This window comes from Macaca mulatta, chromosome 5 (assembly GCF_049350105.2).
Source record: "Macaca mulatta isolate MMU2019108-1 chromosome 5, T2T-MMU8v2.0, whole genome shotgun sequence".
NCBI lineage: Eukaryota > Metazoa > Chordata > Mammalia > Primates > Cercopithecidae > Macaca > Macaca mulatta.
Genome location: NC_133410.1, coordinates 48769099 through 48785075, shown reverse-complemented (window position 1 = coordinate 48785075; position 15977 = coordinate 48769099). Strand labels below are relative to the sequence as shown.

The 15977-nt window shown below is 35.6% G+C and overlaps 1 protein-coding gene across 16 annotated transcripts in view; it reads right to left on the bottom strand.

Moving 5' to 3' along the window:
- The window catches only part of WDFY3 (WD repeat and FYVE domain containing 3), a 308235-nt gene that overhangs the window by 263899 nt on the left and 28359 nt on the right, over window positions 1–15977 (bottom strand). For 13 of the 16 annotated variants that reach the window (XM_015138363.3, XM_078002624.1, XM_078002623.1 and 10 more), the window contains exon 2: window positions 10002–10095. The exons of the other annotated variants lie outside the window; for them this stretch is intronic. The gene's annotated coding sequence lies outside the window, so the exon portion shown is untranslated. The remainder of the gene's footprint in view (window positions 1–10001; window positions 10096–15977) is intronic. 16 annotated transcript variants of the gene reach the window in all.

The window sequence follows — 15977 nt, the reverse complement described above, 5'->3', positions numbered from 1 at the left end:
AAGAAACCTCTCTTAATTGTTCCCATTTGTTAACTTCAACCAAGTAATAACTACTTCTAGTCACTATCTAATGCCCTGGGAAGTTTTTAAAAATATATCTCATGTGGCTTCCTGCTCCTGTGGCAGGAATACTTTCTGACTTCACTAGGCAGACCCAGGAAGAAACAAATGGACAATGTGGATTTTTACAAGAAAGTTGGTCTGGACTCTTCAAAAAGTCAGTATTATCAAAAAAGAAAGGAAGAGAGAAAGAAAAAGAGATGAATAGTGAAAAGAGAAGCAGGATAAGGGAAACTAATCTAGATTTTTTAAAGAATAAAGAGACATAAGCAAATGCAATATGTAGACCTTAACTAGATTGTTGTTTGAAAAAAACTATAAAGGAAGTTTTGAGGACAACTGGAGAATTAAGATATGGACTGAATTTAACACAGAACTATTGTTCTTTTTCACATATGGTAATTAATAAGTGGTCATGTAAATAAAGTCCTTATTTCTATGAGATGCATATTAAAGTATGTAGTTTTTAAGAGTAAAATGTCATAAGGTCTGAAATTACTTTCAAATGGTCCAGCAGTATCACACCCCTCTCTAAAATGTACATATTCCACAAGAATATATGTAGCAAAATGTTGGTAATTATTGAATCAAGGTTGAAGGTGTTTGGATGTTCACTGTATTATTCATTAAACATTTCTGCATGCTTAAATTTTTCAAAATACAAAACTCGGTTTAAAAAGGTAAGGGGGAGATTAATCCATTGGGCAGTCTACACTTGTTTTCAGATTTCTAGTATTCTTCTTTGAAACGGAGTCTCTCTCTGTCACCCAGGCTGGAGTATAGCACAATCTAGGCTCACTACAACCTCTGCCTCCCAGGTTCAAGCAATTCTCCTGCCTTAGCCTCCCAAGTAGGTGGGATTACAGGCGTCCGCCATCTCGCCCAGCTAATTTTTGTATTTTTTTTTAAGTAGAGATGGGGTTTCACCATATTGGCCAGGCTGGTCTTGAGCTCCTGACCTCAAGTGATCACCCGCCTCGGCTTCCCAAAGTGCTGGGATTACAGATGTGAGCCACTGCACCCAACCTAGATATCTAGTATTATTGATAGAGCAGAAATAACAACTTCCTCTTAGTCTACAAAGTGCTAACTGCTAAATCTTAAAAGGGTTACCACTCTAATCAGGTTCTGAGGAAGAATACACAAAATTACAACTCTACTCTTTTTTTTTCCTTCCATAAACAAATGTATATCACCAATACTTTAAGTATAAAACCATATAATTTTCCCATGGTACCAAATATGATAATGTGTGGGTATACTGCACAAATCTTTTCTTAAATCATGTTTTTCATAGTTTTCATTAGAACGTCTTACCAAGGTCAACAGAGGGTAAAGGAGCAAATTGTATTTTTATAAAAATCTGTTATTTGCATATACCTTATACAATCTCACAGATGTTATTTTCTATTTATTACGTAGTAAGTACTTTTGTCTTATTCTTAAATGGTCCAATCACCCTGAGACCCAGGCCTTAGGCAAAGCATGCAGACAATGAGGAGTACAATGAACCTAAAGAAAGTTAGAAAGATGGCTACGGTCACCACACATTTTTGCAGAAATACACTTCAGAGAAAACAAGTTTTTTACAAACCTACGCTTCTTCAAAATACAGTTCTAACATAAGATACCACTGAAAACCTCATTCATTTATGTTCACACACCATTTTACACTATTAAATTAGACTTAAAATGTATTCCCATTCCAGATGAATAAGCTAAAGGCTATGAAAATAAGTCTTCCACAAAATCCCAACATCCATGCAGGCAAGAAAAAGCAAAGGGCTAACTCAAATTAAAAACGTATATCAAAACGTTTTTTCTTTGGGTATTACTAAAATTATTTAAATACTAAAGGTATTTATTTTCTTCTTGCACATATCCCCTTCTTAGAGAAACTGCCCTTTCCCTACTCACTGAAAAGGGACTTTATTGTGAACACCTAACTAGACTCTTCCAACGATAGCTGACTGAACAGTGTTAGACATCCTCCATGTTGTGAGATAAATGGGTTCTCTTCCCTAGCAAGTTAGAATTTAGAATTTTATGAGCTATTTATCTATGGGGACTATAGGCTAGCTGAATTTAACACTCACAATTGACCACTGTACACTGATAAGAAAGTAGAGACCATTTAGCAAAACAAAACAAAAACAAAAAACACAGGCAACTACAGAAAAAGGAGAGGAGGCACCTAAAAATATTCAGGTCCTCAGAAGCCTGGCTGTACTTCCTGTACTGAGATCTATAGTATGTGTCACCAGGAAAATTGTCTTCAAAACAGCCATCAGGGGTGAGGCGGGAAGGTAAATATGGACATCTATGTAGATACAGATGTAAACTTCCAAAGAAACAAATGAGTTAAATTACCATACTAAATACCAAAAATATGATTAGAACATAGCAACGCCTGGGATTCAATTACTAATCAATACATTCTTCCCAAAGTAGGATGGTAACCTTCTTTGGAGTCACTTGCGAAGATAGAACAAATCATTTCTGGTCCAAATTTTCTTTATTAGTGTGCATTTTCTTACTTTTATCAGCAATAGAATAAAATGTTTGAAACCTGTGTTTAATATTAATGAATATTCACAGACTATCAGCTTTAACTATAAATTCAAATATAATAAAAATGCCTTATGTCCTTTTAGGGTAGAGAAAGAAATAAGCAATGTCTTTCTTCATGTATTAGAGAGGCAGGATAGGAGAGCAGTCAAATGCATGGGCCCTGGAGCCAGACTCCTAGGTTTGAATTCAGGCTCTGCCATTGCTAATCCTGTGACGTTGGGTCAGTTACTTCTCCTGTCCAATAGTATAAAATTAGAATAATAATAATAGAATCTATCTCATAGGATTATAAGAAAAATAAATGACATGATGTGTTTTTAAAAAATCCTAGGAAACAGTCAATGTGAGCTGCCATTAATATTATTTTTAATAATAATTAGCTATTATTCTGGTAATGGGTGGATTTCAAACATATTCATAACATTATAAAACTGAATTCCTTCAACAGGGAGACTCTCTAATAGGTACAGGATATAAAAAACATAAAAATGTATGATCCAAGAAACAGGAGCAATAAAGATAAACTCATATTTTTAAAAACCCTCATCGCCTAGACTATCTAATTCTATAGTGGGGCCTCCATAATAACAAACCATGAAGTGTTTTTTCATGAGGGATACTCTGTTTTTTCATAAAATTCTGTAAAGGTTTCAGTAACTCCTGACCACAGAAGGAAGCCTTATTCCTAAATGTCCTTTCATCACTCAGAAACAGCAAAGCATTAGGATTATCTACTGATGTTGGAAGAAGACAAAGGTTTTTTTTAAAAAAAAAAAAATCATCTCAAAAAGTTTTAATTTTAAACCATCACTGGTTCAGAGATGACTACGAAAACACATTCTTATAGGGCTTTTTGAAATTTGTTTTGGACTAGGCAATTATATAGGTAAGAAACAGCTAGAGATGTTGTTAAGGAGAAAAACAATTCTTGCATCATAAACATATGATACATGATTTGCTTCCTACAAAACATGCAGTATGATCAAATAAGAGAGCCAAGCTGAAAGGTCAAAAATTAAGGGGAAGAGAAGAAATGATGAGGTAGAAGGGAGGGAAGGAGACCATTATAAATAATTTCAGCTATTTGGAGGAGGCAAGAATCAAAATATCCTAATTTTTATAGAAAATACAAAGTAGTTAAAACTTAACAACTTACAAAGTAGTTTCAAACTAACTACTTTGTTAAGTTTAAAAAAGCAAGCAAAGACTAAAAAGAACCTGTACTTCCTTCCCTGTATGTTTTGAAATCTGGTAATTCTTTAACTCATATTTCAATCCGGAATATAGGCATATTCACAAAAAATTATTCATTCAATCAAAAAATACTGAATCTGTATTTTCAAAATACGATCCTCGGCTAGGCTTTTTTAGGTGCCTCACCCAATACACACAAAGACGATAATAAGCAGCTTCAGAGTCTGTATTTCTGATTTTTTTTAATTTTCCTTTTTCCTTCTATATCACTTACATTTCAAATTCCATATTTCACTTTACTTAGGCATAGATCCTTTTTCTAAAAGGAGAAAGAGTTTAGCTTTCTTAGGATGCAACCAAGGGGCCTTAGTCATCTTACAACCAGATTAATCCATGTAAAGATGCCTTTTAGTAGAGATATTCATAAAACTGAGGCACCCTCAAGGGACACTCACAGGACCACAGGGAATGACTTGACCTTTATAAGGCAATGAAGAGAAAAGGCATCCCTTCTCCCCACTTCTTTCCCCTATGTGAAAACAAAACAAAATAAGAAACAGAAAAGGGGGGCTAGTGGTTAACGTTAAAAAAGAAAATGAAAACTTGACATCCTAGTGCTTGTACTTTTTAAGAACTTATTGACTACAAAAATATCACCTCTGACCTAAGCAAAGAGGACACACTTATTCCCTCTATTTCCTTTTTCTCTCCTTTCTTTGTAAGTCAATAATTTAAGTGATGCCTTTAAACTTATATCTTTTTATGCAAACTCTATTCTATTTTTCAAAAATAAACATCACTTCTTGGCTTTTGGCTAAGATCAAGTGAAAAAATAAAGTCAATATGCTAATAAAATATGTAACCAATCAACTAAATACCAAGGGATATATATATATGATCATTTGCTGTGGACATGATTTTGTTTATATTTCAATCTCAAAAATTCTGAAGTAAAAATGAAGTAAAAAAAAAAAAGTGATGCTTATTAACAACAAATAGCAGCTAATATAAATTTAGCTTCTACTTACTGTGTGCCAGGCACAGTATTAAGTCCTTTATAAGCATTATCACATTTAATCCTTTGATACTTCTAAGTATTACTAAAAAACCCATGTTACAGATGAGGAAATAAGAAGATATCAGAAAATCTGTCCTGGGGTAAAGAGCTGTAAGCAGGCCAGGTGTGGTGGCTCACGCCTGTAATCCCAGCACTTTGGGAGGCTGAGGTGGGAGGATCATGAGGTCAGGAGTTCAAGACCATCCTGGCCAACATGGTGAAACCCTGTCTCTACTAAAAATACAAAAAATTCACTGGCATGGTGGTAGGTGCCTGTAATCCCAGCTACTCAGGAGGCTGAGGCAGGAGAATTGCTTGAACCCAGGAGGCAGAGGTTGCAGTGAGCCGAGATCGCACCACTGCACTTCAGCCTGGGTGACAGTGTGACACTCCGTCTAAAAAAATTAAAAAATAAAAAAGCTGTAAGCAGTAATATGATTTAAACTAGAAAACATGATTAAGTTTGAGACCTTAACCAAACAAAACACATATTACACTGCAATTTTTTCACTTTCATATCTGCTTTATTAATACACCTTTTTTTAAATCATACTGTTGATAAAGATCAATGTATAATTTGTCCCCAAAACAAGTGCTAAGTAAGGGATACTAAGGGTTGAAAATCAATGTGATGTGGCCATACAAACATCAGGCTCTATTTAATAAATCAAAAGTCTACAGAAAAAGGAAAAAAGTTTCACAACAGAAGATAAAGTGGTGATTAAAAAGATTAGTATTTCTAAGTCTTAAATTGTAAGTATCACTTGTTCAAAGGAAAGAAAATTGAATTAGATTTTAAAATCCTAAAATTCTATTTAGTAATGCAATTTTATTTTGCTACTTACTTTTTTCTGATTATAAGAACTTTTTGTACTTTGTAATTTAAACTTCACTTTAAGTATCTTTACTCATTTACATTTTCCTGAGTTCCCTTTCAGCTTTTTAAACTCTCTCAACACATGTTTTCTTTCTAATACATTTGACACAGACTTTCATTTCTGGGTGATGTTTTTCTAAACCATAAAATTTGCAACATTATTTTCTTCAAAGAATCTAAAGCCTAAAATCTAGTCGTAAATCTATCCAGTTCTAGAAGTTTTCATAATAAAAAGAAGGTATATTACAAAACAAAACTCTCAGCTCAGTATCCTGGTAACAGCATCCTAAGAGCTTAAGCTTAAACCTTCCCCTTTGCCATAATCATTTCAACAGACCTTCCCCTTTGCCATCAATTCAACAGTTTTTTCTAAGAAAAAAAATTATCAATTGTTCAAAAATAAGAATGCTTTCCCCAGTCCACTATAGGTGGACCAAAAGAAAGTCTTAAATCTATATATGACTTCTGCTAACCATGCTAACAAGTGAAAAAGAAAACCACATAGAAATCCTATTAAATTATATTTACTCAATTTCTGTATAGTATGACTTAAACGTCCAAATCTAGTGAGACTTAAAAATGTCTCATCGTGGCCGGGCGCGGTGGCTCAAGCCTGTAATCCCAGCACTTTGGGAGGCCGAGACGGGCGGATCACGAGGTCAGGAGATCGAGACCATCCTGGCTAACACAATGAAACCCCGTCTCCACTAAAAATACAAAAAAATTAGCCGGGCGTGGTGGCGGCGCCTGTAGTCCCCAGCTACTCGGGAGGCTGAGGCAGGAGAATGGCGGGAACCCGGGAGGCGGAGCTTGCAGTGAGCCGAGATCGCGCCACTGCACTCCAGCCTGGGCGACAGAGCGAGACGCCACCTCAAAAAAAAAAAAAAAAAAAAAAAAATGTCTCATCGTTTCTAACAATGAGGTGTTTGTTTACTATTAAATGTATTCTATTTACAGTAATTCACAAATAATTATAATTAAACAACTACTTATAAAAATAACCACTTGTAAAATCATGTAAAAATCATGTCATCATATGGTTAAGAAGTATAAGCTCCATCTACCCTAATGAAGTTTGTAAAAATAATCTTTTCTCCACGAACTTGAGATTTTCTTAAGACTAAATTTACTAAAGAAATGTTATTCCACATGTTACACACACACCGCTTATAGAATAACTCCTACAGATAATGCCAACTAGGTCAAATTTCACTTCCAGAAACACAACTATACTACCTTCCATAACAAGAATTACAAAATGAACCCATAAAATTAGTTTCCAAGTATGATGATGGTTGATTTGGGGTGTCAACATGACTGGATTAAGGGATACCCAGTGAAATGGTTTGGCTTTGTGTCCCCACCCAAATTTCACCTTGAACTGTAACCTCCATAATCCCCATGTGTCAAGGGCGGGGCCAGGTGGAGGTAATCGGCTCATGGGGGAGGATTCCCCATGCTGGTGTTGTGATAATGAGTGACTCTCATGGGATCTGATGGTAAGTGTCTGGCATTTCCTCTGCTGGCATTCATTCTCCTGCTGCCCAGTGAAGATGTACCTTCCGTCATGATTGTAAGTTTCCTGAGGCCTCCCCAGCCATGCAGAACTGTAATCCCAGCACTTCAGAGGCTGAGGCGGGTGGATCACCTGAAGTCAGGAATTGGAGACCAGCCTGGCCAACATGGCAAAACCCTGTCTCTACTGAAAATACAAAAAACTCAGCTGGACATGGTGACGCACACCTGTAATCCCAGCTACTCGGGAGGCTGAGGCACGAGAATCTCTTGAACCCAGGAGGCGGAAGTTACAGTGAGTCAAAGTCACATCACTGCACTCCAGCCTGGGCAACAAGACAGAAACTTCACTCAAAAAGAAAAAAAAAAAAAAATCTGGACACAAGAGACATGCACAGAAGGAAGGCCAGGCACAGAGACACAGGGAAAAGACAGCCACCTAAAAGCCAAGAAAACAGGACTGGAACAAATCCTTCCCTCAGAGGCCTCAGAAGGAGCCAACCCTGCAACACTGACTTCAGACTTCTATCATACAGACAGTGAGACCATCAATTCCTGTCATTTAAGCCACCCAGTTTTTTGTACTTTGTTATAGCAGCCCTAAAAACTAATGTATGTGGCAAGAGATAGCACACATATACTTAATTCAAAATAACTTCTATCAACAATACCAAAGTTAGCCTCCATTTAGGACTCAAGGAGATGCCCCAAGGTCTTTATTAAGAAAAAAAATATTAGTCCATACCAGAAAATCTTAGGACCACAGATATTTTAGTGAGCTGGGACCTCTGCAGTCATATAATCTAATCTACTCATTTCAAAATTGATGATGATAATGATAACGATGTGCCAGGAACTGTTTGAATACATATGTTAATTCTTCATAACAATACCATGAGCTACCACTATCATCTGCTCCTTTTTTAAGATGTAGAAATTGATGTCCAGAAGTAAAGATCACAAAGCTAGTATGTGGCAATGCCAGGATCTGAATAAATTCGGGTGCACAGAGAAAAAGTAATTCACCCAAAATCATAGTTGGCAGCTGAGCTGGGTACCTAATAGTATGTCTCCTATATTCAAATCTTTTTTTCTCAAAAAGTCAAATGAAAAAGCTTTCCTTTCTCAAAATATCTTATTGCACTGTACCATTTTATTCATGAAAGTCAAATAAATGTCCATCAACTGGTGCATGGATACACAAACTGTGGACTATCCAAACAATGAAATACTACCCAGCATTAAAAGTATCAGAAGTTTTATCCTTTTTAATGCCGGGTAACATAGATGAATGCAATAACATGGATAAATCTTTGAAGTATTACAATATTCCCCCTTTATCCATGATTTCACCCTTCATGGTTCCAATTACCTACAATCCAAAAACATTATACACAATAAGATATTTTGATAGAAACCATAGTCACATAACTTTCACTGTAATACTTGTTATTATAATTGTTATATTTTATTAGTAGTTATTGTTAATCTCTTACTGTGCCTAATGTATAAATTATACTTGGTTACAGGTAAGTATGTATAGAAAAAATATAGTATACATAGGGTTCCCTACTATCTGTGGTTTCAGGCTTCCACTGGGTGTCTTGGAACATATCCCTCTCTGATAAGGGGAGACTACCACACATGTGGAGGAAGTACTACTACAGCTTATTACTAGTTATCCACATTTTAGTAGGAATAAGTGAGATCTTTTTCAGAGAACAGGCTTTAAAATAAAGAAAGCCAATGCAAAGCTTTTAAATTACCATGTCCTAAGCTACAATTTGTCTAAAGATATCTGACTGAAGAATCAAATTCTGTTTCGGCAAATTAGTATCGAGTGCTTAGTTAGCCTTTCTTTGGGATCTGGATTATAAGGTATTATGCTTGGGAGGCAGTGGTAAGCAGGCTTCACCTCACAAAGAATAGAAATGTGATGATAGCTAGTTCCCAAAGAGAGAGAGAAGAATGAGATCGACATGCAGAGAAGAGACACTCTGCTGAGAGCCTGCAGGAAAAATTACTGTCTTTGGTACTGGGTTCTTATTGTGCAGTCCAGCTGCATTTCTGTTCTTGGATCCTGTGGCATCTCCTGGGACACTCCCAAAAGTTTTCCCATTTTTGGTTACAATAATTTGATTACTTGCAATCAACGGAGAACCAACATGATCAAAAAGGTACGCTATCTAAAGCTGAAGAACATTATTGAAAAACTAATAACCTCATGTAAAAAATAAACGTCTTAATAACAACAAAGTAAAACATTAAAACTAAGATAGCCACAGTGCTCTCAAGGGCCTCACAAGATAGTGTATTCCTTAAACTAGTCACTCAAATAAACTACAATACAATGGATTAAAGAGTTCCAAAGCATGTGCTTTAAAAACAACTAGATTTTTCCAGGAAAAAACAAGAGGAAATGATGCTTTAAAAATATGACTTTTATCATCTGTAGGTATCTACAAGAAAAGTAATGTTGATTTAAAGCCAAAATTGAAACTGAAGATAACTTATTATAATGTAGCCCTGTTTTGGTGCAGAAAACTAAGAGCCAACAAGCAAAGGAGGCTTGCCCAAGCTTACCAGTCATCAGTGGTAAAGGACGGTTGAAACCCAACTCCTGAATCACAAGTCACTGGTCTTGCTGCTGCACAATAACGCAGCAAAGACAATCACAATTCTGTTCCTAGCTCTTTTTTCAACAAATAAAACAATCCTAAAACTGACCTGATTCTCTGTTCTGGGCTGGCATGAACCTGCTTAGAAATGATAAGAATGGCAGGCACTTTCTTCCTGAAGCAGACGTGGAGAAGTATTATACCTGATGAAGGAAAGGAAAAGAAAACTCAGTTTATGTTCAGAATATGCATCATGAGTCATTCATTTTCTACTGATTCTCTTTACCTCCTTACTTGCTGTCTTGCTTGTTTAATAATGGAACATATAGCACTTCATTTAAAATAGATTAAATTTGCTATTAAAAATCCATGAAAAACATAAAGTTATTTAAAGCTGCTCTCTATAGACCATCTGATTCCGCTTCTTCATTTTACTGATAAGGAAACTTTGACCTGGAGGAAGTTATGGGAAGAATCAATGACAACACAGCTACTTAGTGTTAGAGCCAGATTCAGAACTCAACCCTTACCACTTCTGGTCCAGGACTCATTTATATATCACAGACCACACTGCCATTTTTCTTGGAGAAAAAATTCTTGCTATTTCTCTAGGTGTATTTGTCATGCATCTCAAGATAAATGTGGTATAGAACTGAATTGATTTGTTCTAAATTAAAATTTTAAAAATTGCTGCCTCATTCAAAGGTCACACTCTAGTCTCAAATTATTCGGGTTGTCTTATACAGGATATATAAATGTTTCCTTTCATTTACCAGTCAATATTTCAATATGAAAACATTAGCATATGAATCATGAAATCTAGTTTCTAGGCCTCTAGTAACTCTGCTATCAACAAGTCTATATTGTAATCAAACACATTTTTGGTCCTAAAGCTCTTTAATTCAAAAATGAGGAGCCTAGACTAATTCCTAGGGGCCTTCTAACTCTAAAATGTTAAACCAAAGAATAGCATCATCTTTAATGACATTCACCTTTTTAGATGAGCTATGTGTTTTTGTTATATAACTTTATTTGTTAAACTCTTTTAATCATATTATTATAGTTCAAACAAAACCAGTAATATTGCCTTCAACAGACAGGTAATTATTCAAAAACCTAACCAATAATAACCCAGTTTTGCTGGTCTATCTCATTACCTGGCTGGTTCTTATATTACAGAAACCCAGCTAGAAGTAGAAGAAAAATCCTTCTTTTTCATTTTTAAATATATAGATTTATAGAGTACATGAGATGTTTTGATACAGGCATATAATGTGTAATAATCACATCAGGGTAAATGGGGTGTCCATTATCTCAAGCATTTATTTTTTTGTGTTATGAACATTTCAATTATACTTAGTCACTTTTAATGTACAATAAATTATTGTTAACTACAGTCACCCTGTTGTGCTACCAAATACTAGATCTTCCACATTCTTTCTAACTATATTTTTGTAACCATTAACCATCCCCACCCTTGTCCCACCCACTACCCTGCCCAGCTTCTGGTAACCAACATTCTGTTCTCTATTTATGAGTTCAATTGTTTTAATTTTTCGCTCCCAGAAATGAGTGAGGACATGCAAAGTTTGTCTTTCTGCACCTGGCTTATTTTGCTTAACGCAATGTCCTCCAGTTTCACCTATGTTATTGCAAATGACAGGATCTCATTCTTTTTTACAGCTGAATAGTATTCCAATGTGTGTGAACCACATTTTCTTTATCCATTTGTCTGTTGATGTATACTTAGTTTGCATCCGAATCTTGGCTATTGGTAACAGTGCTTATAAATATGGAAGTGTAGATATCTCTTTGATATACTGATTTCCTTTCTTTCCAGTATAAACCTGGTAGTGGGATTGCTGGATCACATGGCAGTTCTATTTTTAGGTTTTTAGGAACCTGCATACTGTTCTCTATAATGTCTGATTTGCATTCCCATCAACAGTGTACAAGGGTTCCCTTTTCTCCACATCCTTGTCAGCATTTGTTATTGCCTGTCTTTTGCATAAAAGCCATTTTAAAGGGATGAGATGGTATCTCATTATGGTTTTGATTAGAATTTATTTGATGATCAATGACACTGAGCACTTTTTCATGCATGTTTGTGTGCCATATGTATGTCTTCTTTTGAGAAATGTCTATTCTGATCTTTTGCCCATTTTTTAAATCAGATTAAGGAAAAGTACTCTTTAAAAGTCTACCTCTTGGGTAGTTTCTAAGAAATATCCTGAATTATTTCCTCAAATCATTGATCTGGTTATTCATCCAATAAGTTTTTACTGAGTCACTTGCCAGATGGCACATACATAGAGGCTTAAAGAGACAGAAAGCTTTAAAACAAGATAATTCTAGTGAAATACTGAGTGCTATTAGGAATTCAGGTGGCAGTAGAGAGTGGGTAGAAGTAATGACATGTCTCCTAAATTATGACTTCAGATTATGGCTTATCTTTTAATATATTAATTACTACATACAACAATTATTTGGAACATTTAAAATTCAAAGCAAAATAATAGAATGAACATCCAGATAACTGTCACCCAACTCAAGAACCTAAGGGTAAGTTATTGGTATTGTTCTACTAATTTGCTCCTCCTCCATTCCATGCTCTGCCTCCCTTATCCCTGCCACTCCCTGTAACTGCAATCCTGTATTTTGTGTTTATCATTACTTTGCTTTTTAAACAGTATATCACATAGGTACATCTTCCTGAACAATACATTTGCTTGGTTCTGAATTCTATAAAAATGGTATCAAAATCTATCCTCCTGTCTTATAGGATTTGATTTTTTAATTCAATATTATGTTTCCAAAACTCACCCATGTTGTTGCATATAGTTGTAGTTCATTCATTTTCACTGCAGAATAATACTCATTGTACAAACATACCACAATTTAATTATCCGTTCTCTTGTCAATAGCTTATTTTCCCCTCCAAGTTTTGTTTTGTTTTGCTATTATGAACATTTATGCTATAAAAGTTCTAACACGTGTCATGTTCCACATGTGTCCGAGTTTCTCTTAAGTACATGCCTAAGAGTTAGGGAGTAATCTTAAATTTAACTTTTCATCATGATGCCAATTTTTACTTTCCCTAAAGTGTGTCTGGCAATTTATAACTCCACTACCAACAGGTAGTAGCGGAACTACCACATCTACAGCCTCTCCAACAGGTAGTAATGCCAACTTTTTAATGCTGGGGTATAAAATGGCATCTAATTGTGGTCTTAGTTTGCACTTCCTTGCCAGTTAATGATGCTGAATATTTCTTCATGTTTCTTGGCTATCTCATATTTTCTATTGTATGGAATGCATATTCATATATTTTACCCATTCTCCTCCTGAGTTATTTGCCATTTTCATATTGTTTCATGTGTATTTTATATGTATTTGGATGCTCATTACTTGGTTTTACCAGTCTTGACCAAATACAGGCAATTGTTGAGATAAGGGAGCAGAAGCAAAAATAGCAGGCGGCCAGAAAACTGGCAACAGCAAGTTAGAGTACCAATGATTTTCTCAACCCATTTTTTAATATAAATGTAATCTACAGACATCTTAAAGTATCAGAAATCTAAAATATTATAAAATCAATCTAGATTTACAATCTTTCATTTTAATATAAACTGAGCCAAGAGCAAATGCTACAAAATGATTTCAGTACATTCTAACTGCAATATGCAATATAATATAATTCTCAGGAATCAAGTTTTACATAGGTCACAATTTAGACCACAATTTAAAGTTACCATTTTGACCCTGACATTTTACATATTTTTACTTCAGGCTTTGCTTGCCTCCAATTTAGAATAAGTCAGTTACATTGTCAGAGGGTTAAGTTTAAATGTATATGTACATTATGTATAAAAACTAAATTTCAAACTTAAACTATGTAAATTGAAATGCCACAGAAACCTGAATTCCAGACTTAGCTAGATGATCAGCTATATCTCCCTGGCCTATCTATGTCTTCTGAGTTGGTTTTCTTATATTAATATTTAAAATGGAAATTGTGCCCAGTAAGTTCCAAGACCCTTTGAATCAATGATAACTCTTTGGGCTGGGAGTGGTGGCTCATGCCTGTAATTCCAGCTCTTTGGGAGGCCGAGGCAGGACTATTACTTGAGAACAGCAGTTTGATACCACCCTGGGTAACATAGTGAGACCCCATCTCTACAAAAAATTAAAAAATTAGCTAGGCATGGTGGCACACACCTATAGTTCTAGGTACTTAGGAGGCTGAGGCAGGAGGACCACTTGAGTCCAGGAGATGGAGGCCACAGTGAGCTTTAAACATGCCACTGCCCTTCAGCCTGGGCGGCATAGCGAGATCCTGTCTCTTTAAAAAATATATATATTTGGCTTGAAGATCAATGAGAAAATTTTTTTCCAAATAGCCCAAAAAGATTTTATGGGGTCTCTTTCCAAACTTTATACAAAATAGCCAGCTAAACTAAATAATAACAAAAAATAAATGTTCTGAAAAAAATTTTTAACAAGCAGTTTTATAGTCCTCCTAAGGTCTCCCAGGACTCCTGCCAGATAATCTGATGAAAAGCATCATACAAGAAAAAAAAATTCAAAAGCCACAGGCAATCAGAAGAGAACTTCCAGAATCTCTCATGACATTTACCTCCCCACCTGAATCTGTACCCTTTTACTGAATTTCAGGATTCACATCAAAATCTAAGTCCTCCACTTTGCTACTAGATGTTACATGCCTAGAACGCCAATGTGACTGCTCTAGGAAATCCCACTTCTTTCTCCTATGCCATCAATTTCCTCCTTCCAATAAAGCAAAATCATTGGCAAATACATTTCCAATCATTAGAAAACAAACAACAAAACCTCTCAACTCCTTATACGCCTCTAGGTGATGGCCAATATCTTTGATTCCTTTTTTAGCAAAACATCACAAACATATACTCCCTGTCTAAAAGTATACTTTCATTCAAATTTAACCCACTCCAACTAGACTTTTACTACACAACACATCACTGAAACTTAAGGTCATCAATTACCTGAATATTGTTAAATCCAAAGGCCTGTTAGTCCTCATCTTTCTTGACTTATCTGCAGCATTTGGCATGACATATCACATACTGATACACTTTCTTTTCTTGGCTTCCAGAACCAACTCTACTGGTTTCACCTTATCTCACTGACCTCTCCTTATCAGCCTTCTTTGCTAGTTCCTCCTCTGCTTGACCTCTAAAGTTCAACTTCTTATCCTTCTTCTCTAACCCACTGGCAAGTATTATTGACTTTATCTACAAAAATACTGAGAATCTGACCACTTCTCGCCACTTGCATAGTTAGTATTTTGGTCAAAGTCTGTATTGTCTCTCGCTTGGATTTTTGCCATAGGTTAGTAACTGGCCTCCCAACTTCTACCCTTGTCCTATTTTCAAGTCCTTTCTCATCAAAGTAGCCAGAGTGATCCAGACAACCTAACATAAATAATAAATCGCGTAACATCTGCTCCCAAAATCTCCCAATGGTTTACCATCTCACTCAGAGTAAGTCATTTTTTAAATGACATAAAAGAACCTATAAAATTTGGCCCCCGTTACCTCTGACTTCATTTCCTACTAACTTCCTTGCCATTCTTTTTACAGGGCAGGCACATCCTTTCCTTGGGGCCTTTATACTTACTATTCTCTCCCTATATGCTTTTCCAAGAGATGATTACAGTAGATCCTTCCTTATCTGTGTGGGTTGGGGATTGGATATGTTCCAAGACCCCCAGTACGTGCTTGAAACCTCAAATAGTACTGAATCCTATATCTACTACATTTTTCCCCATACATATATACCTGTGATAAAATTTAATTTATAAATGAGGCATAGTACTCTTATGCTTTGGGGCCATTATTAAGTAAAATAAGTGTTATTTGGATATAAGCACCGTGATAATCTGACAGGTGTATTTCCCTTCTGTTCCTATTTGTCTATGTCCTTCCATGAAAATGTAAATCTATGCGGGCAATGGTTTTGTTTAGTTTGATGCTACAGTTCCAATGCCTAGAAAAGAATCTGGTACATAGCAGGCATCCAATTAACATTTTTTTAAAATAAACAA